Source organism: Manacus vitellinus, unplaced genomic scaffold (genome assembly GCF_001715985.3).
Source record: "Manacus vitellinus isolate BGI_N305 unplaced genomic scaffold, ASM171598v3 scaffold_0_pilon, whole genome shotgun sequence".
NCBI classification, from domain to species: domain Eukaryota; kingdom Metazoa; phylum Chordata; class Aves; order Passeriformes; family Pipridae; genus Manacus; species Manacus vitellinus.
In genome coordinates, this window is record NW_021938789.1 from 42,527,740 (window position 1) to 42,551,412 (window position 23,673).

Genomic DNA, 23,673 nt, shown 5'->3' on the forward strand with positions numbered 1-23,673 from the left:
TCTTCAAATTAGACTCCAGAGCTGTATTTCAGCATCAGCCAGACTTGCAAAGCACTTAAGTCAAGAAATTTCTAAATTTGTTCCCCCAGTGGCAATTTACCTCAATAAGCATTTTCTCCCACAATTTCCCATTAAATTAAACAATTAGCCTGTTTTGTAGCTTTGAGGGCCTACTCTTTCTGCATAAATAAAGCGTGCGCGTTTTTTTGCTTCTGTTTCCTCTGTCAGCATCATCCCCCACACTTTTTCTATGAACCAGCTTATCAGTATGGAAAGATGATTAGACAGTCTAGATAGTCAGTAAGTAAAGTCACTCCTGTGGGTTTTCCTAAGGAACACAACCCATAAGTGGTTGTTCAACATCACCTGTACTTTCACAGTAGCTTTTTCTTCTGTTTAATGGATTTCCTCTCACTATTTGAAGATAACTAGATTGGTGGCCATAGGTTTGCTGGATTGGTCTTCTATACTAGGCAGGAACCAAACCCCTCCACCTCACATGTACATGCAGAGGTTTTCCTGCTTTTGCTCCATCCCAGTTTTGTGGCTGAAAGAAGATGATGGAAGTCCAAGGTAGATTCCTATTTCATTCTTGGAAATGCTGATCCTGGCAGTTTCCTCCTCTCTTTTGGGCTCCCGTCTGGAAGGTGAGAGGTTAAAATCTTTCTCTCTCTGCTCTGGCTCTTGATGGTAAACATCAATGTGAAAAATTATCTCTAAATGTTTCTAGTCAGAAATAGGTTTCCAACAGGCATTTCAAGCAGGCTCACACTTGAATTACTCTAGTTTCAAAGAAGCAATAATCAATTCCTTGGTACACAGTCTTTCCACATTCCCTTCAGGTAAGATATGCATAAGAGCACCTCAATTTTATGTAGCATTAATCCCTTTCTATCTGAGGTGCTCTTTTGCTGATTTATACCAAAGGAAAAAAAAAATCATATTGTATTCTGTTCCTTCTCCTCCTTCTTCATCCAGCAACAGCCAGGGGAATGCAGGACAGCCATTCATTCACTGCTGTAACTCGTAGTGGTGTCGATGAAAAAGTTATGTCTGCTTGCTGCTTCAAGTCTCTGCAATCTTTTCCATAACTAAGCCATCAAATTTCTGATCATCAGGACTGGATCCTGCTAAGGGATAGGAATAAGCAGCAAGACTTCTGGAGCCACTGAGAGGTGAAAGGAGTCTTCAATCAGTAAGCACTTGCAATAAAAGCTCTGCCACCGCAGGATACAAATGCCCTCCTACAATCTGAGACAACAACTCTGGGATAGACTGAGGAATTCAAGATGTATCATGAGATTCTTATGCATGACTTTTACATCATCTTGAAGCCAATAAGATAGACAGACCAAATCAGAAACAGACTATTCCCTTTGTAGTTCTATGGGACTCAGACATTTGTCATCATAATATTTCTCATAGTTCTTGCTTTGCCTCACAGGGAGAAAAACAGCAAAACTGCAGTCTTGCTGAAGGCACAATTGTTGCCTGTTATATCATTACTAATTGTCCACAATTTCAATTTCAATTTCACAAGCAAAATCAGGAAAGCTGACGAGGCCATTGTTACCTGTGTAGCCTACATCATATATCTGAACAATGAAACTTCAGCAGCTTGGTGAGAAATTGTCTCCTCTAGAGATGGCAAGATGAAATGGAAGGAGATTTTTGAATCTCCTTCCTTAGTGCAACCTAGTCTAGTGGAAGCTGTCCCTACCGAAGCATGGGGGTTAGAACTAAATGATTATTAGGGTCCCTTCCACCCTAAACCATTCTATGATTTATTTGAGTCACCCAGGAAAAGGTCTTTTGCACCAAAGGAATGCAAATGTGCATAAAGGAGATTTATCTTTTGGAAACCCCTATGAGCACATTTTATCATTACAGTTGTCATTGAGAAATTCACTGGAACTTTGGGGATCTCAGCCACATCAGTATCACCAGCCTAGAGCAAACACCCAATTCTCTGCTGAGGCTGGGGAAAACATCTGTGATAGCCTTTATTTAGCAAGACACTCATTCCAAGACAGTGAGAATCATTTCTGGAAAGAACCATGGGAAACACAAAAGCCTGCTGATCCAAGGGTAGCAATTATTCTTATTTTCTTCAGCAAGAAAATGAGGATTCATGACCATAGCAGTGACAGGTGTTGGTTAAAAAAGCTGCAAAAAGGAAGTCAGATCCAGCTGAGGGGTGACAATTGCCAATAGAGACACCTAAATCCTTCATTTTTGCATCAGCCTGCATAGTAAGGTCAATACCACCCTGTCCTATCTCTGAGACTACAGGGGTCATAATAGTGATACCTCTGGAAGTTACAAGGTTAGTTTTTACTATGGCTCTATTCAAAGAGTAATTCCTGTATCAAGAACCTCCTTGCATTTAAGAGCCACTTAGAAAAAACTTTATTTCACTCCAATACTTTCTGGAAATAGGGACTAGCACTGTTCTGCTACAGTATCGTCCCCGTGCTGGTCTGTACAGAACATCTCTTCCCCTTCACCCAAAGTCTGACAAAGAGCTTGAGCATTTCATTGGAAAAGAAGCCCCAAAGAAAGCCCCACAAAGAAACATGCTACAACAATTGTACCAAGCTATAAGGCAATTGGTGTCATGCAGCATGTGGTAGTCATAAGTGCACTAACACCAACCTTAACACATATATCAGCCTCTGCTGTAGATTTGCCATAGAGTGTTACTGCTGAGGAAAAACCTGTCATGAAATTAGACCCACTCAAGCATACAAATAGCTGATCATTGGCAAGGACACCACGGGACATCAAGTGATGCTATTTAGCGAGACCCCTTTCTGTGGTCCCTTTACCTTTTATCTGTTCAGGAACCGCAGTGGTATTAGTGCTAGAGGGTATATATATATATCCTTGCTTGTTCCCTTTAATATCTGTTTATAGACATCTTATCTGTGAGTATGTCTAATCACTTTTTTAACCTGCTGACACTGTGCCTCCCAAACATCCTGGGTAAGAAAGTCCAAAAGTTCATTACCTACTTTATCAAGGATTACTTTATGTCTTTTAAATGATCTCCTATTAGTTACACAAAGTGCTCCCTAGTTTTAGTATTACAGGACATGCTGAGTAAAATTTCATCATTTAGTTTATACATCACCTTCATGGGATACAGACCTCAATCATATCCCCCTTCAGCCTTTTTTTTCCAATCTGAGGAGTCTCTGCATTGTAAGATAATTGCTCTATTGCCTTAATCATTTTAGCTATCTTCCTCTGGGTATTTTCTATCTCCTCTATATGATTCTTCAGATACAGAGAATAAAGCTGTGTCCAACACTTAAGATGTGGACATGCCAGTTTTACACAGAAGCAAAATGGCAGTCTCATTCACAATATCATCCTGCTGATGCCCATGACTTTGTTGGCTTTTTATCTGCTTCAGCACATTAGGCCAAGAATTTCAGGGAATCACTGGTAATGACTTTAAGATTTCTTTTATGAAAGTGATAACATACAGTTCAGAGTCCAGTACAGCACAGCCTGGTTAAGATCACTTTTTCCTAAACTAATTACCTCTCATTTACCTACAGTGAAGTGTATCCACCACCTTTTTGTTTGTTCAGTTTTATGAGGTTCTTTGAATGTTCACCATTGGCATAGCATTTGATTTCCTCAAACTGCTCATCCAAACATTATAGATTTCACTCTTCACTCCCTATTCTGTCACTGATGATGTTTCAGAATCAAAATGGTTCCAGTAGCAATCCTGAAAGGATGCTACTGCTGACTTTCCTCCCTCATGAAAAAGTGGCCACTAAGTAACCCTTAGTTTCCTCACCCCTAATCAGCTTTCAGTTTGAAAATGAACCTTTCCTCTAAACCCACAGCAATTTTATTTTAAAATATGCTGGTGTGGAACATCATCAAGGATTTTCTGAAAATCCTAGCATAACGTGTCTGCTGGATCCCTTTTATCCACAGACTTATTGACACACTTCAGAATGCTATCAGATTTCCCCTTATAGTGGTCACACTGGTTCTATTTCAGTGGATCATATTTGTCCATGTACTCTTATCAATATGACTGTATTTCTTAAGACTGACTACCAGCTTAGTGGGAAGTCGGGCATCTCCAATCTGGAATTTCTGCTGCATCAATAATTTTGCAATGAATTATGAAAATTTGCTTTCCAGATATTCTTCAGCAATGTTTCTGCCTGAGGTTGTACATGCATGTGTCTGTCTGTCACGTGTTTCTGAACAACTCTGGAGATTGTTAAGAAACCGAGTATCTAAGTTATAAAGAGAAAATGCAAGACTGATGGGTCTACTACCATCCTTCTCAGACTGTTGCAGCATTGCAGCTGACATCAGTCTCTCAGATACTGATAGGAACAATCCATTAAGCCTCTGTGCCAAAACACAGACAGGCATTCCTTGGATAGCTCAGCTTCTAGCATAGCTTTCTACCACAGAAAAAGGAATGAACTGCTGAACTTCACGACCTTTTCTCCATAGGGTTTTCATGGCAATAGACTTGCCAGGACATAGAGGTGTCCAAAATTATTGGACAAGTCATGTTCAATTCTGTGGTAATTCACAGAAACAGACATCACTTCTGGTTATTTGTGAGAAGCTATATTACTGCCTTAATGTACTTCTGTCTAGGAATGAAGCCCCTAATGCTTCATTCAAGGGATTTAATAGCAATAGATAAAAGTGTGCATGACTTACAGAGAAGCATTTTCTACTGTTGCAGGAATCAAAATTTTAATGTACACAGTTGTCCATGTGAGGTTTATGTAAACCACAGGTCACTCCTCTGATTCTCTTAAAACTCTTAGTTAAATCCATATGACCCCAGAAGTGAAATACTTTGCTGAACCTTATCATATTTGCAAGTCAGTAAGAAATCCTAACACAAATGTTTCAAGCAACCTGCTTCTGCAGATGTGGTCCCAGACTGTGCTGCTTCACCATCAGTGCAGGCTTTGCTGCTGGAATATTTCTTTGGTTTGTCTGTTCATGCTGACCATGTAGCAAGACTGACTGTCAAAGAGTCAATGGTACCCTGTGTTTCCCGCTGACATTAGAGAACAGCTAGCCAAGAAATTGTCCAAGACCTTCAATCCATCTTTAACATGACAAAAAAAGCTGCCTGCTCATAATGCATGGGGACACGATCCTGTTATTCTCAAGTGAACTAGCTGACACTTTTGCTATCTTAATATACCACGTCCAAGAAAATATGTCCATGAAAGCACTGGCCTGACATTGTATCTGATCTCCCAGAAGTGAGACCAGCTAAAAAAGTCCTAAAGCAGTTAGCCACTTGTCAAGATCCTGGACATAAAATCGCCAATACTGTTTCTTTCAAAAATGTCAAAGAAATCCTGATCCAAATCCCATACTGACTACACTAATCAGTTTCTTGGAAATCACTTTCAAACTTTATCTGGAGAAGGCCTGAGGTGATTTTATTCTCCTCACAAACAGCTAGTGCAACTGTCTCTGCTCTTTATCAACTATGAAACTTAACAGACTCTTGGATACTGTCACATCTGACCCCAGGATCTCCTTTTAACTCTGGTGATTTTAAGAACTTCACCAAAAGCACACTAATTTGAGTTGTCACTATCATGCTGTGCTGTCTCTAGGCACATGGTCTGGTTGAATATAAGGTGCAACCAGCCAAAGATTTAATCCTTTCAAGCTGTTATTCAGGGAGACTGGCTGATGAGGCTTGCAGGGTTCCTCATTGTTCTGCATGTCACTCCTCATCTGACCATAGCACACAGCCCCCTGAAGCTGTCCCATTGGACAAGCTATCAAACCATGCCTCACTCGTCGCAACCCCAATCTATCTGAAGGATTGCAATACAAGTAGGAACAGGTTTTGGTTTCATCTCTGACATCATCTACCTGGCATCTGTTTGCAGTGCATATGAGAGCATATTTGCTCAAGGCTACAGAGCTGTGCCAAAGGCAGTCCCTTCTGTTATCAAGGCCACTGGACTTGACTTGTTTGAAGTGCAGATTGCCAAAGGAGAAGTTGGAACTGCTGTGTCAACTGCTTGAAAAGACACCTGTCTTTCAGCACTTCAGGGGCCTCTCTCCAGAGCCTGGGACCACTGTTGCATTCACAACCTGATAGTCCAAGCTCAGCAAAATCTTTACTCAAGTGCGTAATACTTCTTTCTTGCTGAGGGTTCATAATGAGTCACAGACCTCACTACTCCTAAGATGAAAGAGTGCAAGAGACAGAGAAGCTAAATTTGTTTCCTTCAGATGCTTATACTACCTAAAACATGCACACGGGGCTTCAATATTTCATACAGTCTGAACTACCTACTAGAGGTTGTTGTGTTATGTGTGGGGGATGCTGTTCCTTGTTTGTGTAAGCACGACTCCTGCCATGACCTGTTTCTCTACTTCTCCATTCAAGCAGAACCCAGAAAGATGGGGTTGGGGGAGGAGGGGGCAGGGAGGACAGGGAGAGTTGTTTGTGGTGGTGTTTTGCTTCTATTGCTGAGAAGTTAAATTCGCACACCCCAGACTGCTCCTAGTCTGTGTTCTGCTCCACAAGCACAACAGTGTACAAGCCGGAATCCACTGGCTCAAATATATGCAGAAAGCTGTTTTAGGGACAGCTTCTCTTTGCTTTACCCATGAATGACTTCTTAGTGGGATTATTCCACATGAATAAGGAAGGGTTATCTGGTCTGTAAGACCTGCTTTCTTTTGAGTCTTGCAAGGGAAACAGTGGAAACTCTATTGTTGAGTCACATAAAACTGGAACAGACAAGTTGCTATGGACAAGGCTGTGTCATTTAGTCCTAACCCTCTGGTGGGAGTCATGTAGAAGGCCCTCTTGTTTTGGGCGTTTTCCCTTCCAAGGCCTCCCAGTTACTAATCTTGGTAAAAGACTGTCTCTGTCTCCCTGTGCAGCTGGCCAAACTGGGAGAAGCCTGCTAGTGGCTTCTCATTCCCCTTGGAGCGCTGAGCTCACTGTGAGAAGCAGGCAGGGAATAGCCTCCCGGTCGAAAGAAACAAGCAGCATTACAAGGGGAAGTTTTTGTTCATCCCTTCCAGATAGCCATGTCTAGGAGAGGGAGAATGAACTCCAAGAAGAGCATGGAAAAAAGCCCTAGGCTCCTGCAGAAGGGACGGAGGCGAGGTGACGTACAGGGCCATTGTTTTCCTAACTCTAATTGAAACAACATCGGCTTTAGTCAGCTGTCTAGCACTCTAGTGCTTCAGTTCTGCTTCCTTGCTCCTATCACAGGTCTCTGTGGTTGCAAAGAACAGCTTATCAGGCAGTACCTATTGTCCTTCTGAATGTGTCACTATATCCTTCTGTTAACCACCTCAGTTTCAAGGGTCAGTCATACAGTCACCATATGTAAAGCAGATTCCACTTTTCTGAAGACTAACTGCAGGCAGCATGTCCCCTGAATGCTGACGCCAGTATCATTTTTAGGCATATGCAGAATTGTGCACTATACTTGTCCATACACTGATGCTTTTCCCTGGGCTTACAGTAATTTGTATTATGATAGTTACAACACCAAGGAACAGGACTATTGTCCTTAGTAGCTTGATGGATCTGACAGCCAGCCTGCTGGGAACTGTTCGAAACAGCAGCTACAGCAAGGAGTTAAAAATCATTAAGCTTATTCTAAAAGCCAAGCTGAAGGGCTGGTGCACTGTTTGGGTTTGAATTAGTCACTTGATCTCTGTTTGTTTTATTTGTCCCAATGGGAGCATTGGGCCTAAAAACAGACCCTTGACACAAACCTATAGCAGATTAAAGGGAGGGGAAACAGAGCACATTAAAAGTAAGAACAAAATCCAGTTCACAGTATTTTCATCAGGATAGTCACTGTGGGCTTCAGAGTGTAAAAAGTGTCTCTCTGACTTAGGATGCAGTTTCTCAAGAAACAGTGGTTACTGCAGATACCCGACCAGCACACACAAAGCACTGACATGCAGAGGTACTAAATATTTCACCCTAGCCTCTTGCCTTATGCTGCATTCAAATCTGAATCCCAGCCATATTAATGAAGGTCCAGATGCACCATGGTCCAGAAATTTAGGACAAAATGTGTAGCTCTGCTGGATACACCCACTTTTTTTTTTGATCCTGGAAATCTTGTCAAGCTAGAATTTGAGAACTTTGAGACAGGTATTGTTGCCACCTATCATCTGTTTCTAGACCAAAACATGCCTACTGTGAATAAGCTGGATCCATAGCTTGTTTAACAAATTCAGCTAAATCTGATTTACTCTGTGCATACATACTTTGGTGGTGATATATATGAGCCATAGCCAGAGACTCTTCTCTCGTGAGATCTCAAGGATCAATAGCTCAGGCTCAGTAGTCATAACCGGGGTAAAATATGACCTAGAGAGCCAAAATTGGTCTCACTCTACTGTGCACAGTCCTGCTGGCAGTTAGCTCACATGAAGTCAGCTGGAGTATCTCTGTACCCAAGACACACGTATATCCCCAAGGACAAAAGAGCACTTGCAAAAGTTACTTCAAAGTTGTAGAAATTTCTCTTCTCTGCCTGCTGACCTTTGGATAACTAAAATAAGATCCTAAATCCTTTCTTCTTCCTCTGAAGCAAGGTTTTAAGAGATGTATTTTGAATTCTAGAAAGCTTTATCGGTTGATAAACATAAACAGCATAAGAACATAAGTAAAACACAAATTTACTGAAGGGCAGCTGGAAAAACTCCATTTAGAAGCAAGAACCAATGATATAATGGAGGATTAATTGTGCAATATAGTTTATATTCACTTTTCACCTTTTCAAGGAGGTGAGTTTACCCTTGATTGTTTTACTTTGGTTTACTGCCATCTTCCCAGTTGCCAGCACATGCCCCCACTTGCCCCTCTGCATATAGTATTGCTGTAGTACCCGGGCAGAGATTAAAGATCCAGAAGCCTTTTTTGCAAGGACATGCACAACCTCTTTTGGAGGTTTACTTTTGTTCAAACTCTGCAACTGTTATTAGGACATGCCATCACACTTAATTCTAAATAAACTTAGTTCTGACTGACCTCGGGATCTCTTTGAAGTCAGTAACACATGATCACTGCTTACAACTGAACACTTGCTGATACTCAAGAAGTAAAATCTTTCTCTGTACAGTGGATCAGTACGTGGACCAAATGTCATTCAGAGTCCTACTGAAGCCTGACCAGAAAGCTGACATGAAATTCAGCCAAAGTTGACCCCCTGTACAGGGTACAGTGCATCACCAACACTACCCATAACAAAGACAGATAAAACCAAACTGGCAGGCAGACATCAGGTAAGGCTGAGAGTGCATTTTTCTATATGTTTCTTTTGCACCAATATACAATGCTCTGGTCCTGGCAAGCATCACATGATGCTATGGCACTATAATACACATTACCAACAACATCAAATTCCTTTGTTTAAGAAAAAAGAAGTATGGAAATCTTACTCACACGCACACAATAAAATTTTAAAGTTATAGCATAATAAAATTATAGCAAGTTCTAACTGTTGAAAACCACCTTTTATATTTAATACAAAATAATTTTCTTATTACGTATGATGAAATTCAGGTAATCTGAGAAACTCAGAAAGGGATTCTTGGATTTCTCTCCCTCAGGCTACTCATAAACAAAATGATGTACAACTTTGGAAACTTTATTTCAAAATCATTATACACTTTCATTTTTAAGAGCTGTTCAGAGGCAAATTACAGTTGGAGACTTAAAAGCCTTTTTTTTTTTTCTTGGCAAACTTTGTTTCAGAAACTCTTTTTCTTCTAGTACAGTTTTACCCATCCGGATATATAACAATCTGCCAGGCATTGCCTTTCCCTCATTTATTCACTGCTTTTGACAATTTAATCAATGAGAGAATGCAAATACAGCAAGACTATTTTGGGTAGTTACAAAGGACTTATCTTTCAAGGAGCTTGCATTTTCTGTAGACAGGTGGTAGTGATCACAGAGCAGCACACCAGTGCATTGGGTGACTCCGCATGCAAGTATGTGCACTCTGTTACTGGATTTGGACATGCAGAAGGAAGACATTTTCATAGATTTATCCACTAAGACCATAAATTTTATCCTCAAAATGGCTAAGGAGGAAAACAAAAATCAACATTTTTTTCAACTTTTGCTTTTAAAGTTTTATGTTCCGAATAACAGATGTTAATGCAAATCCAGCCTATTCCATGATACTTAACTGCACATGACTTCTGTCAAGTTACAATGGCATTATTAGCCAGAGGCTACTTATTCAGAGCTTTGCATTTGGAGATCCCATATTCAGCAAAAAAAGACTCCAATATATATGCAAGTCTAGTCTTGAATCTCTCTGCTGAGTCAACCATGAAGGACCAATAAATACTTATGGGGGAGCAGACTCCAAGACCACTATGGCTGAGTTACAACTCAGAACAATAATTCTTTCTTCTCTTTACTCCTTTATTACACACATCAAACTGACAAAGTAGCCTGGAGTGCCCATCTAGGTTATCACTCTCAGCTGTGGGCCCCATTCTGTACACACAGGTAAGTCAGTAGCTCAGGAACCAGTTTCCAAAATTCTACCATTTTCATCACAAGGGAATAAATAGGATCTGAAAATGGTGGTCACTGGGAATCCCCGATAAGAGATCTTAGTTTTGACAGTTCTTGGGCTGATTCAGGAGCAGCGCAAGACTGAGAAGGACAGATATCTGGAGTCAGTAGCAACACAGTTCCACGATCTGAATTGTCTCCATCAGCCTGTCACTCCCTTGGAACTTGTAAGCCATTCATCTTTCCCTCAAATCTTCATATGCCTAATGTGATCCTGCTCTCAAATCAGCTAAACTTCGAACAACATCCACTGAGATCACATAAAAACGAGACCTGATGACTAAGGGAACAAAGCATATTGAATTGGTGTTGCTATAAACGACAGGAACCTCTTCCCCCTCTTCTTCCATGGCAGCTTTACCAAAGTGCAACTCCTTAAAGTCAAAGCACAGAGTCTTAACACATCTATTTACAAAGCTTTGGCATTTTAAACATAATAATTTTCCAAAAATTCAATCAATCATTAAAAATTACAAGCAAATATAAACAAGATATATATGGCCCTGGATTGCCTCCAGAGGCCTGTGGTACACTGCAGGCAGAGCATAATGTAATTAAATATGGGCAGCCTGCCGACTACTCACTGTCGGTTTTGGCCGGATGTAGGCTGAAGAAGTTTGCCCTATTGCAAACATTTGTTTTACAGTGCTACAACTTAATTGAGCTTGGAAAGCTTCTGCAGGCATTAACAATGGCTTACCTCACTAATGAGCAGGGATAATACGTCCATTTTGACTCGGTGGGCAAAAGGCACCCTCATATCCATTTTGTACCTTTACAAGTGAAGTAGGCACTTATGGATATGTGTGCTTGGGGAAAAAAGAGAGTTGATAAAATGGGCTTAAAATGCTTCCATGTGTTGAAAATATACTGCTGTGAAGAAGACCTCAGCTCCATATGAAGTTGCTTCCTCACTGATGTCAGAGGACATTTAGTCCAGGGAATAACAAAAGGGCAGCTGAAATTCCTTTTGCAACAGGCCAGTTTGCATTCAGTGACGGAAGACACCTCTCATTTCCTGCCATCTCTCTGGTTGCCATATTGACTTAAGCAAGCCAAGCACTGGCATCAACATACTCCACTGACTTCTGAAAGCCAAGTGGTAACATTTTCAGCAAAGTTTGTTTGCTGGGTGGTGCTGTTTCTTTCTTTGATTGGGTTATGAAGTAACACTTTAATTTGAATGGAAAAACAAATTAGTACATAGTACAAACCTCTCCTTCTCCCTTGGAAGACAGACACTCTACCCAGAAGCTTTATCCCAGACTAAATCTGGAAGCCTCTTGAGGAAGTTCCTTATTAAAAATATTGGCAGTTACTGCAAAAATGGAACTATGGTACTCTTTCTGCATTTCATATTGTAAGATATAGTTTAAAATATGTTGCCTAGAATGGCTTCAAAATACCGGGCAGATATGAGCGATCTGTCTGCTGCTGTAAGCCAAATGAGACTGAATAGTTGCTTATCTGCTCTACAAAATGGGATCAAAAGGTCTTCCTTTAAAAGTCCCGTGAAGGATGGCAATTCCGGAGAGTGGCTCAAGCTCCCTGAAGTATGACATTTTGCAAGACTATGGCTGTATTTTGGGAAAAAAGACCCTGCATGTTTGTTTTTCAGAAGGTCTTTTAACAATGCTCAGTCTTATACTTGAGCACACACAATGAAGGCAGGCACAAGAAGGAGTCTTGGCTTGAGCTCAGGATTCCCTGGTGGTTAGGACTTCAGGGTTATTTTGATTCTGACTTGTATGCTGTAATTGCAGTGGGGCTGCAGATGACAAATTAACTTCTATTTGCAGCTATTTACAGGTATTTGTTTGGATTCAGGGAGTGATTTTTTTTGCACACAGGGACATGTCAAGCATGTGTGAACTTTGCATTTCAGAAGATTAGCATTAAGCAATGCACCTGGGAGATGACGTAGCCTGCAGCACATTGCCCGTAAGAAGAGGCTTCTGGAAAGCCATGTCTGTGTTATGTATAGAATATGGCATAAGGTTCACACATAAAATGCACCCTTAACAATACTGCCAAGACATATTTGGAATGAAGAATCATGTTTTACCCCAAATGGGCAGACAGTTCAAAGCTAATTTGATCTCCAGCATTTCCTTCTGTTTATATTTGTACATAAGAGATACCAAGAACAGATAGTGTCTGCACCTGGTTTGCTTCTGACTCTTCCAAGTGACTTCCCACATGATTCATTTGGGTGGAGGATGGCAAGAAAATCATCAGTAAAATCTCTATAAGTGGGTGGAAAACAAACAACAGGCTTTTTACTATTATGCATGAAAGGTGACCCATGCACAACTCTTACCTTGAATAACTGAAACAGAAAGACATCTGACTTTCTTTAGCCTCTCACAGGCAGAGAAGCTTTGTTCCCAGCTCAGTCCAGGCCTAAGGCCCTCTTGAGACCTCTTTGAAGCAGCAGCATCACAGGCAAGTAGAGTACCAAGGCAAACCTATACATTGAGTCCCAGAGTGAAAACCATACCTGGCAGGCAGCTCAAGTTCAGAAGCCAGTCACCATTCCTGTTCTGTATCGAATTTTAGAAAGAGCCTTTAGCAAGTTACCCTACCTGCTTCTGCTATTTACACACATGTATATATATATATACACATAAGAACAGCCATATCACATCTGACTAGTGGCCTGACTTTGACAGTAGCCAACGTAATCAGATATATAAGAAATACTACAGCTATCCAGCATGGGCAGCTGACACTTTTTTGGAGTATATACCTAACCTCCCACACCTAGGATACACCCATATTGCTGGCTAAACACTGACTTCAGGAGATTATCATACATTTTATTTGTCCCATTTCCCAGTCACTCTTTCAGCCTAGGACATGTGACACTGCTGCCTAAAATAGAAAAAAAACTTTCTGGACAATATTAGTATAGCTAAGGTAGAAAACAGTTCTTTTAATAAAGTGCTTTATGGTGCAGCAAATACATAAGGTCCACGTGAGTGTCCAGGGGTTCTACAGTTTTGTAGTACTAATCCATCCAATCTGTAAAAATCCATATTTGCGATAAGTCTTAAGAATCCTAAGGCATCAACACTTAGGGGTGACCTAACTGTGGACTTCCAGCACCTGAAGGGAGCCTACAAGAAAGATGAAGAGGGACTTTTTGCAAGAGCGCATACTGACAGGACAAGGGGGAATGGCTTCAAACTGAAAGAGGGTAGGTTTAGATTAGATATTAGGAAAAAGTTCTTCACTGTGAAGGTAGTGAGGCACTGGAACAGGTTGCCCAGAGAAGTTGTGGATACCTTCTCCTTTTAAGTGTTAAAGGCCAAGTTGGATAGGGCTCTGAGTGACCTGGTCTGTTGAAAGGTCCATGGCAGAAGAGTTGGAACTAGGTGATCTTTAAGGTCCCTTCCAACCCAAGGTGCTTATGATTCTATGACTTCTCATGGCCCAAAATCTGTAACTTGTGTGCCCTAGTCTAAGGCATCAAGAGTGACAAGAATATAAAGTTCTGTGCTGTGGCAGATGCATGGAAGAAAAATAAGCCACTTCAGTATAGACTAGCAGTATGCTTTGTCAACATGGATGAGTATAAATCCAGATAGCAGCAGGGATCTTAACTCATCAAACTATTATGAAAGAGCAATCTCATTTCCTCTCACTATCTTGTCTAATATTTCATTATTTGCTCACTTCACATGGCTTTCCAAGTCAGTAGACTAGGAGGAAAAAAAAGCTTCCCTCATAATATTGTTGTTGATAAATGAAGAAAGAGGAAAAAAAACTAAACACTAAGTTATGAGTCACCTGAATGCACTTAAGCCAGATGTAGAATTAAGGAACGTGCACTGACATGCACTCATGAGAAAATACAAAGTTGCTTTAGTCTCTCTCAAAAAGGAATGCTGCAGGGCAGTAGGACTGAGGGGAGTTTAAAAAATAAAAAGATAATGGGGGAGGGAGGAGGCTTCTTAACATATAAATCACAGTGTCAAAATCCTTTTATCTTTTGGCGCCCAAATCTCTCATCTGCCTCAGCGAATGCTAAGCAAGTCACTAGCAATTCTTTGTGAATTTTTAATTGGTGTTTTCACAACCTTATTCTTGATATTTCTAAGAGAAATTAGCAGATGTTCATGAGAAGAGTTTTACAGAGAAAAATCTCTCATATAGGCTAGGGGTGAATCTGAGAAAGAGCTGAATGTCCTCTGCCTTAGCACCGTCTGCAACAAAAACTCCTACCTTTCTTCAGCTTCAGAATATACTCTCCAGGACTGTAAAAGGTAGGCTGAAATTGCCTACATTGGTGAGAGTGATAGGTTTTATACACAGAGTCTGCAGCAGCTGGTCTCTAGTTTGCACACAGCAAGGTTACAGCAAGACAGAAGTTTAACTCTTCTCCCTGGTGTCAACACAAAACTGTGTTGCTAAAATATGAAGAAAGAAGTGAAAACTTTAGGATATGTAGTAAATAGTCTGCAACACGGTTCTGAAACCAATGTTTTCTGATCTCATCTACTGATTCATCAGAAAGCTCTTTGAAAAGGGAAGTGTCCTGGTCCTGGAAATTGTTTTTCAGGTGGCTTATGAATAGACAGGCAACATTCCTCTTGGAAAGTTCTTCAAAAGTGCAGTTTTGTTCAAAAGCCAGAGAACAAAACTTGACAAGTTTCACACTTCAAAGCCGCTGAAAGTGGTTTTTTTTTCAAAATTTTTAAAACAAAATTTTCAATTGTCATTGTGCAATGCCATTTACATTTAAAGGTTGCTCTATAAGAGTAAGAGTAGGAAAGAAAGTTAAATAGTCCAAAACTGGAATAAATCCTTTTGTTTGAAGCTCAGTGGAATTGCCACGTTGATCCTAACATGAATTTTCTCATTTTTATTTTTCACCAAAAGAAAGAAAATAAGTTGTTTTATTGACCTAATCAATTTTTAAGTTAGCCACTGAAACAAAATACCCATTATTGACCCCATTTGGCTAAATGACTAAACCTCCTGTTGCTAAAACGTACTGAGTGCAAGAGAAGGTTTTAAGGAAAAGGGAGGGTATGCAGTCAGCACCTTTTTGAGGTTGAGGTTTTGAGTAAATTTTTTGAGGTCCAAAGACTATATGGCCAAGCAAAAGTGTGAACGGAGCCATTAAGCTGTTCACTGTGCTGGAGCCAGGGCTGGATTACAGCAGCTAAAAACTCATCATCTTACTGTTTCCTCTTCCTTGTTTCACACTTCTACATCACAGACTCAAACAGCAAGTTCCTCAGGATGGGAAGCAACATTTTTTGTCTGGGCATTATCCACCTGGTCCCTAGCAAAGGCTCTTCAGAACAAATCCATCCATCTACAGGAAGAATAATTTTTCTCAAATGCAACACTTACTTTCTTGTTCTCCTAAAATAAGCACCACAAGTTGGTTGAAACAATTTTATTCCCCTTCCCCCAGCGGAAATATGACTTTAAGCAAAAGCAAAATCCTCATTTTCTACGAGTTGCAGCTTCTAGCTCTTTAAAATGGAAGAAGCAGCCCACGTTTGCACTACTGAATGGAGACACTACTGACCTGAGTCTGGCCTTTTGCTGTACACACCTGCTAAGCTCTCAATGTGAAATTTTGTCTTAGGAGAGGTGGAACTGTTGGTCATCAGAAAAATTAACTGTGGGGTTGAACAGGTATAAATCAGCTATATAATTGGACCTATCTCATTTGGATTTCTTAGTTCTAGCTGGAATCTTTGAAACCATGGATATTTGCAGAGAAGTTTTGGGCATGGTCAATGAAAATTTAACCATCTACTGTGATTTCCAACAGGTACCCATCACAACCACACCATCCAACTTGAATGAGAGCAATCTGATTCTGAGCAGTTTGTGTTCCCTAAGTCAATCAGCTTTCCCTCTCCTCATCCCTTACTCTTATCCAAGCTGTGCCTTAAATGGGCTCAAGAAAACAAACAAAAAAAAGTGAATAAGAGTGTTTGTCAAGTTTTTCCTCTTTTTCTTCACACCAGATTGACAGAAAATAAAAAAGCATCCTGAAATATAAAAGAGCCTTTCTTTTTCTCACACATCTGTAACTTATTAAGGAGACTATCATAACTGAAGACACTCTGACCAAGCAACTCCACATTTCCTCTTGTAGGGTATGAGTAGACTGTGGTGTCAGAGGCTGACAGGATGCCAGGAATCACCAGCAAACTTGCAGCAGGGGTAGTAGCCAGCATAGTGTGAAGTGTGTCCTTTGGTGCAAACGCTCCTGGAAGACTAAGAAATTGCCTAAGAAGCCTAAGTCATTTAAAGAGATTGTGGCATGTTAGAACCCACAGAAAATTGTTTCTTCAATGCATTATTTATTGTTTTTCTGTATTTATATAATATCCAGCTTCCTGAGAGTAATTTGTTTTGGATTGTGTAACACTGGGCAGAACATCAAACATATGTTAATCAGTGGTAATAAAACACTCAGTTTTATGGTCACTGAGGTATTAAATATTGCTAATAAATTATAGGGCTAGCATTTTAAATGAGCTACAGTTTGGAGAAGAGCAGCAACACCACGACTGAAAGCATTAATTGCCATTGCCTATCGCCTAATTACCAAGAGTTTCAAATACATTTTTAAACCAATATATCACTCTCTGTTATACATGCAATGAAATACAGCTGCATTTGAAAAGCTTCAAGAGTGCTATTTTACCCCTTCAAAGCACTCTATGGACATGAAAATACAGTACTTCTGTGAAACAGTTAATTATTACTATCCCCACTTCATTCATAGGGGAAGCAGAAGTGCAGAGAGGTTAAAAGTCTCCACTGAGACCACCCAGCTTGTTAGAGTCAGGGTTTGCATGAAGGGGACACACATACTCTCCAGTCTTACAGCACAAGGAACAGGCAGTGTTCCCTTTCCCCAGATGCAGCCTGACTGTGTGGCAACAGCAATCTGGTCATAGCACTGGCATCCCATCCCCACATTGTGTTTCTTCTTTTTGTGGACTGGCAGGGACTTGAAAAATCAAGAGGCACTAATCTTCTCCTGGAATAACTCACAGAGAGGGAAGCTGTTCTGTATATGACATGTTTTCCTGCTTTCTGTACACTAGGAAACATTTTAAAAGCAACATTTCTGTGATCTACTGTCTGAGCCCTTTGCCACAGGATTCCATTGTCCCACAGGTCATGCCTGTCAGTGGAGACAACGTCACTGGCATAGCACAAAGCGCACATGGTGCACATGAACACCACAGCACTTTCTGATGTGCTGGGACAAGTATAAAGTCCATGGACCTGGCAAGTGCTCTGCTGTAGGCTTTTCTTAATGCAGGAGTGAGCACATGCCCTGAGTCGTGCTGGCAGGTGTGCTGATAGAGAAGCAATACAGATGTTCTGGAATGGGATTTTTGCCAGGATTATAAGGCATTACCCTTACCTCTGGTAACAGCCTCACTGATGGGATGGTCCTTACTAAGAACTGCACACGGGTCAGGTTTCAAAGCAAGGGACTTTAGGAAAGCAAGCTGGTGAAGCCTGCCACATCCTTTCAGAGAACAGGGCTTACCCTCATAAGAGGACTGCTAGCCAAAAGGGCCACAGGCAGGCCACACACAGTAGCTTTGAGGAGCCTGGCAGCACTCAAGGATGAATGCTGTTTAGCCTCTGCCTTCAACTCACCTTGTTTTAGCCCAGTTCCCACATTGTATGAAAAATAGGAGCCATCATCCTTCTGTCACTGTCCATTAAATTCTCTCCAAGTATAGTTCCAAAAAACTAGCCTTTTGCTGAAGTGCCCTCATCTGCACCCCTGTCTCAAACCTGCAAGGCACTGTCACAGAATCAAGGAATCCTTTAGGTTGGAAAAGACCTCCAAGATGTTTGAGTCCAACCTTTGACTGATCACCACCATGTCAACTGGACCACAGCACTACGTGCCAAGTTCAGTCATTTCTTTGAACACCTATGGGGATGGTAACTCCATCACCCCCCTGGGCAGTCCATTCCAATGTTTAACAAACCTTTCTATGAAAAAATTCCTCCTGATGTCCAACTTGAACCTCTCCTGGAGCAGCTTGAGACCATTTCCTCTTGTCCCATAAGTAGTTGCCTGGGAGAAGAGGCCAATCATCATCACCCCCCCTTTCCCGGCTACAACCTCCTTTCAGGTAGTTGTAAGAAACGATAAGATCTCCCTTGAGCCTCCTTTTCTCCAGGTTAAACAAACACCAGCTCCCTCAGCTTCTCCTCAAAGGACATGCTCTCTCAACCCTTCACCAGTTCTGCTGCCCTTCTTTGGACTCGCTCCAGCACCTCAATGTCTTTCTTGTAGTGAGGGGACCCAGAACTGGACACAGCACTCGAGGTACGGCCTCACCAGTGCCGAGCACAGGGCAACAATCACTTCTATGCTCCTGCTGGCCACATTATTTCTGATCCAAGCCAGGAAGCCATTTGCTTTCTTGTCCATCTGGGCACACTGCTGGCTCATGTCCAGCTGCTGTCAACCAGAACCCCCAGGTCCTTTTCCACCAGGCAGCTTTCCAGCCACTCTGCCCCCAGCCTGTAGAGCTGCCTGGGGTTGTTGTGACTGAAGTGTAGGACCCCACATTTGGTCTTGTTGAACCTCATACCATTGGCCTCAGCCCATCAATCCAGCCTGTCCAGAATCCCTGCAGAGCCTTCCAAATTCCCTGCAGAGTCTTCCAATCCTCCAGCAGATCAACATTCCCACACAACTTAGTGTCACTGAGCTTTCAGACAGCTCCAGGCACTTTGCTGCTTCTCACCAGACCTTGTGTTTTGGGGCAAGAGAGAACAAGAACAGCTAACCCTGACTCACCTGTAAGTCACAGGGGCTACAAGCAAACACACAAAATCACAGCAAGTCTGCAGGTGAAGAGTGACTCATGTAACCCAGGAGGGGCTGTGTCTTCTCCAGCATGACCACATCGAGGTGAGGGTGGGAGGACAGCTTGCACTAACCAGCATGGCACCACAGGAACCACAGGACAAGTTTGTTTTGCTGACTGCTTGCTGCCCCCCTTCTGGCTGCTCCTGCAGCTCTGCTGCCTCCCTCCAGAACATGGAGGGTCACAGGGCTTAGCCATACATCCAGGTACCGCCCTGCTCACCACACAGTGGGAGAGCAAGCCCTCACCTCACCTACGGTTGGGCTCTGGGTCTCTCCCAGTATGGTGTAGGTGGCCACTGGCCCCAGGAGCAAACCTCCTACTGATGTGGCAGGGCAATGAAGAAGCTGAATACCAAGCCTGTGCTGCATCGTTTCTGATGAGGCATGCAGAGCACAAGGACATGGTATTTGGCAACAGGAGCCTGCCTCTCTGCTTTGTGGGCTCTTTGCTGGCTGCCTTGTGCCTCCTGACGTAGGCACTCTGCGTGTGGTGCAGCCCAGGCTGCCTCGGGGCTCTGAGGGGGCCATCTGGCCCTGGCATCCCCTCCCTGGCACTGCCATGAATAACAGCGCTCCCACTGCTCCCAAGAGGACTCTGGTGCCATCACAGAGTGACCTGTCAGGGAGTCTGGCCTGGGGGATGCAGCAAAATAAAGCCATCTTTACTTCAACAAGGCAGTCACTTTTCTGCCAAAAAAAGAATTATTTAATTTCTCAGGACAAAAGGGAACTGAAAATTGGGATGAGAAGAAAGACATAAAAGAAATAATGCAAATGAAAGCACATTCAGATATTTCACAATTGTATACTGAGAAAGCATAAAGAGCCTTCACAAACAAGCAGTCACAGCCATCAGACATGTCCCAGGCTCAAAATCAGAGATGACACAAAAATTGCATATAAGGAAGAAACTTTTATCAAATGAGAAGCTAACTTCTGTGAGGGAAGTTTCCTAAACTTCCTTCAGAAAATACATGCAAACTCCTAAGATATTTCCAATTTTTTTCCTAGCCCCCTTGTCTCCCATTCCTTGCACAGACTTGTTAAAGACCATACAGCCTGGTACATTGGTTTGTAGTACTCTGAGCTCTCCTGACACTCATGATCAATGGTGGTATGTGTTGAAAAATTACATTTTTGCTTTAAAACCCATTTAAAATATGAAGAATTTGAAGTCCATCCTGTCCCTTATCTCCCTGATCTTTTAATTGCTGACGACCATTGTATATTCTGGTAACCACTTGGAAAAGCCATACAGGTGTTTCTTGCATAGTCTTGCTTGAATTCTTTGTGCAGGGCACAGGATACAGCCTCAGGTCATCAGTATCTGGTCTTGGATTTAAAATAATAATGAATTTGAGTGTTTTCCCAGAAGGCTGCAGACTCAGTTGCACTATGCAGTCAAAGAGTACTAGAAGCACATCTGGTCACAAACAACTTAAAACTGCACATGAGCAATGCTTTGCTATTCATATAGCCTGCCAACATGGGCAAGACCTAAAACCTTTGGGTAGCTTCTTCTGTCTGGTGGTCTGACATTTGCACACTTGTGGCTGGATCTGCCACTACTGAACTCAAAGAGACTTCAGAGGAACAGCATCACAGTGTGGTACAGGAACAAGATAAACCCCATGAAAACTGTGCCTGAATTTCTGCCTAGGCACAGAATCTGCCCTAGCAACCCAAGTGCATTTGAAGAGTCCTCACAGGCATCTCTCTCCTTGAATATTAAAATCCTGAAGATATTTTTCTCCATGGGCTACCCTAAAATATGTATTTATTGAAGCTTATTTTGGAAACTACAGAACACGAGTCCCACTACAGACCAGAACCACTTCCACATCAAAGCAACCTGATTCTTTCACCAAATTCATAAAGTCTCAATTTTTATCCCTCCTGAAAACCAAAACACTACAAATATTTACTCCTCTGTCCAACACACACCTCGTTTCCTGCTTGACTATTGCAGGCAACACCACTTTGGTCATGCAGCAAATAGACATGACTTCCACTTTGCTCCCTCCCTCGTGCTCTCCCTTTAGTCCCTCTGGCTCCAGATTCGAGCCCATCCAGCCATTCCACTTGCCCTCCTGCTGAAAACAGACTGAACATAAAATTCCTCTTTTGTTCAAGTCCAACTTGTTTCTCCTGAGTGGAATAGAAAGAGTCAATAAACCACTGATGTCAGTACCTCGGCAGCACTACCTTTAGTCACCGTTGGTCACCTTGCTCCTGATGTTAACTATCTTGAGCAAAAGAGAAGATATATAAATAGTTAAATCATTTTGTTATACTATTATGCAAGCCTCCTACCAAATCTGACACTGTTGTTTTATACCAATTCTCACTAACCTACATCCCTCCTCAGCAGTGGGGGAACTGATATTGAGACCAAAATTTGAACTGTACTTCAAAATGTCCAAGTCCAGCTCTCTACTCTTCTGTTATCAAAAGAAGGGGGGGTGGACTAGGGTTTCTCTTCTCATAGCATTTTTTCTTGGTTTTCACCGAATCACAGAATATGCTGAGTTGGAAGGGACCCACAAGAATCACGAAGTCCAACTCCCAGCCCTTCACAGGACTATTCCCAAGAGTCACACCATGTGCCTGAGAGTATTGTCCAAACACTTGAACTCTGTCAGGCTTGATACTGTGACCATTTTCCTGGGGAGCCTGTTCCAGTGCCCAACTACCCTCTGGGTGAAGAATCTTTTTCTAATATCTGACCTAAACCTCCCCTGAGACAACTTCAGGCCATTCCCTTGAGTTCTGTCTCTGGTCACCACAGAGCAAGATCAGTGCCTGCCCCTCCTCTTCCCCTGATGAGGAACTTGTAGACTGCCACAATGTCTCTCCTCAGTTTCCTCCAGGCTGAACAGATAAAGTGACCTCAGTCGGTCCTCATACAGCTTCTCCTCAAGGCCCTTCACCATCTTCATTGCCCTCCTTTGGATGCTCTCTAATGGTTTAATAACTTTCTTATATTGGGGTGCCCAAAACTGCACACAATATTCAAGGTGAGGCTGCCCCAGTGCAGAGCAGAGCGGGACAATCCCCTCCCTCGACTGGCTGGCGATGCTTTGCCTGATGGCAAAAGAACACGGTTGGCCCTCCTGGCTGCCAGGGCACTGCTGACTCATATTGAACTTGCCATCAACCAAGGCTCCCAGGTCTCCTTCCACAGCACTGCTTTCCACTATCTTATTCCCCAGCCTGTACGTACATCCAGGGTTGCCCCATCCCAGGTGCAGAATCCAGCACTTCCCCTGGTTGAACTTCATATAGCTGGTTCATTGCCCAGTCATCTAATTTGTCAAGGTCTCTCTGCAAGGCCTCCCTGCCTTCAAGAGAGTCAACAGTTCCTCCCACTTTTGTGTCATCTGCAAACATCTTCAACTTTATGAAGATGTTGAAGGGCACAGGGCCTAAGATGAAGCCCTGTGGAGCCCCCCTAGTGACGGGTCACCAGTCTAGTGTTACCCTATTCACTATTACCCTCTGTGCTTGACCAGTGAGCCAACTGTTCACCCACTACATGATGTATTTTTGCACAGATTCTTTCTTTCACTTCTCGGATATTTATCTGGTACCATTATGGACACACTCAAGACAGACTTTCTGTCCATCTGTTTTGTTCTCTTCACTTGGTTTCCTCATTAGATAACTGAGTGTCCTCTGCTGGTTCAAACCCTCCTGAAGAACCACACATGGAGCTGCTTGAACATTTCACTGTACAATCCAAGGAGACATACACACTCGTATATTCCCCTATAGGCCTGTATTTCTTGCAGCCTAAGGTGAGGTTTGAAAATAGCAAGGATTTAACCAAAAATGCATTAAAAAGTGTATATAGATACTCCCAAATGGTGGCTATTAGTGATTTAATTTGAAGCAATTTGGCCTAGGGAATCCCACTTTTGGATTATTTATCACAAGCTGGGAGTTGTACTCAATGATCCTTATGGGTGCCTTCCAACTAGAGATATTCTATACAGTCATAAGAAAAAAAAGACTGTCAAATGCAAAAGGAGAAAGTTCTGGGAGTTTTCCAATTATTTTTGTTGCCAAGAAACCTTCTTGGTATCCACATGCTCAGCTTCTCTGTCCCATCTTATCCACAATTCTCAGACAGTGCTTCTCCATGCCATGCCCTAAAGGAGAAAAGTGTCAAAACCCAGCA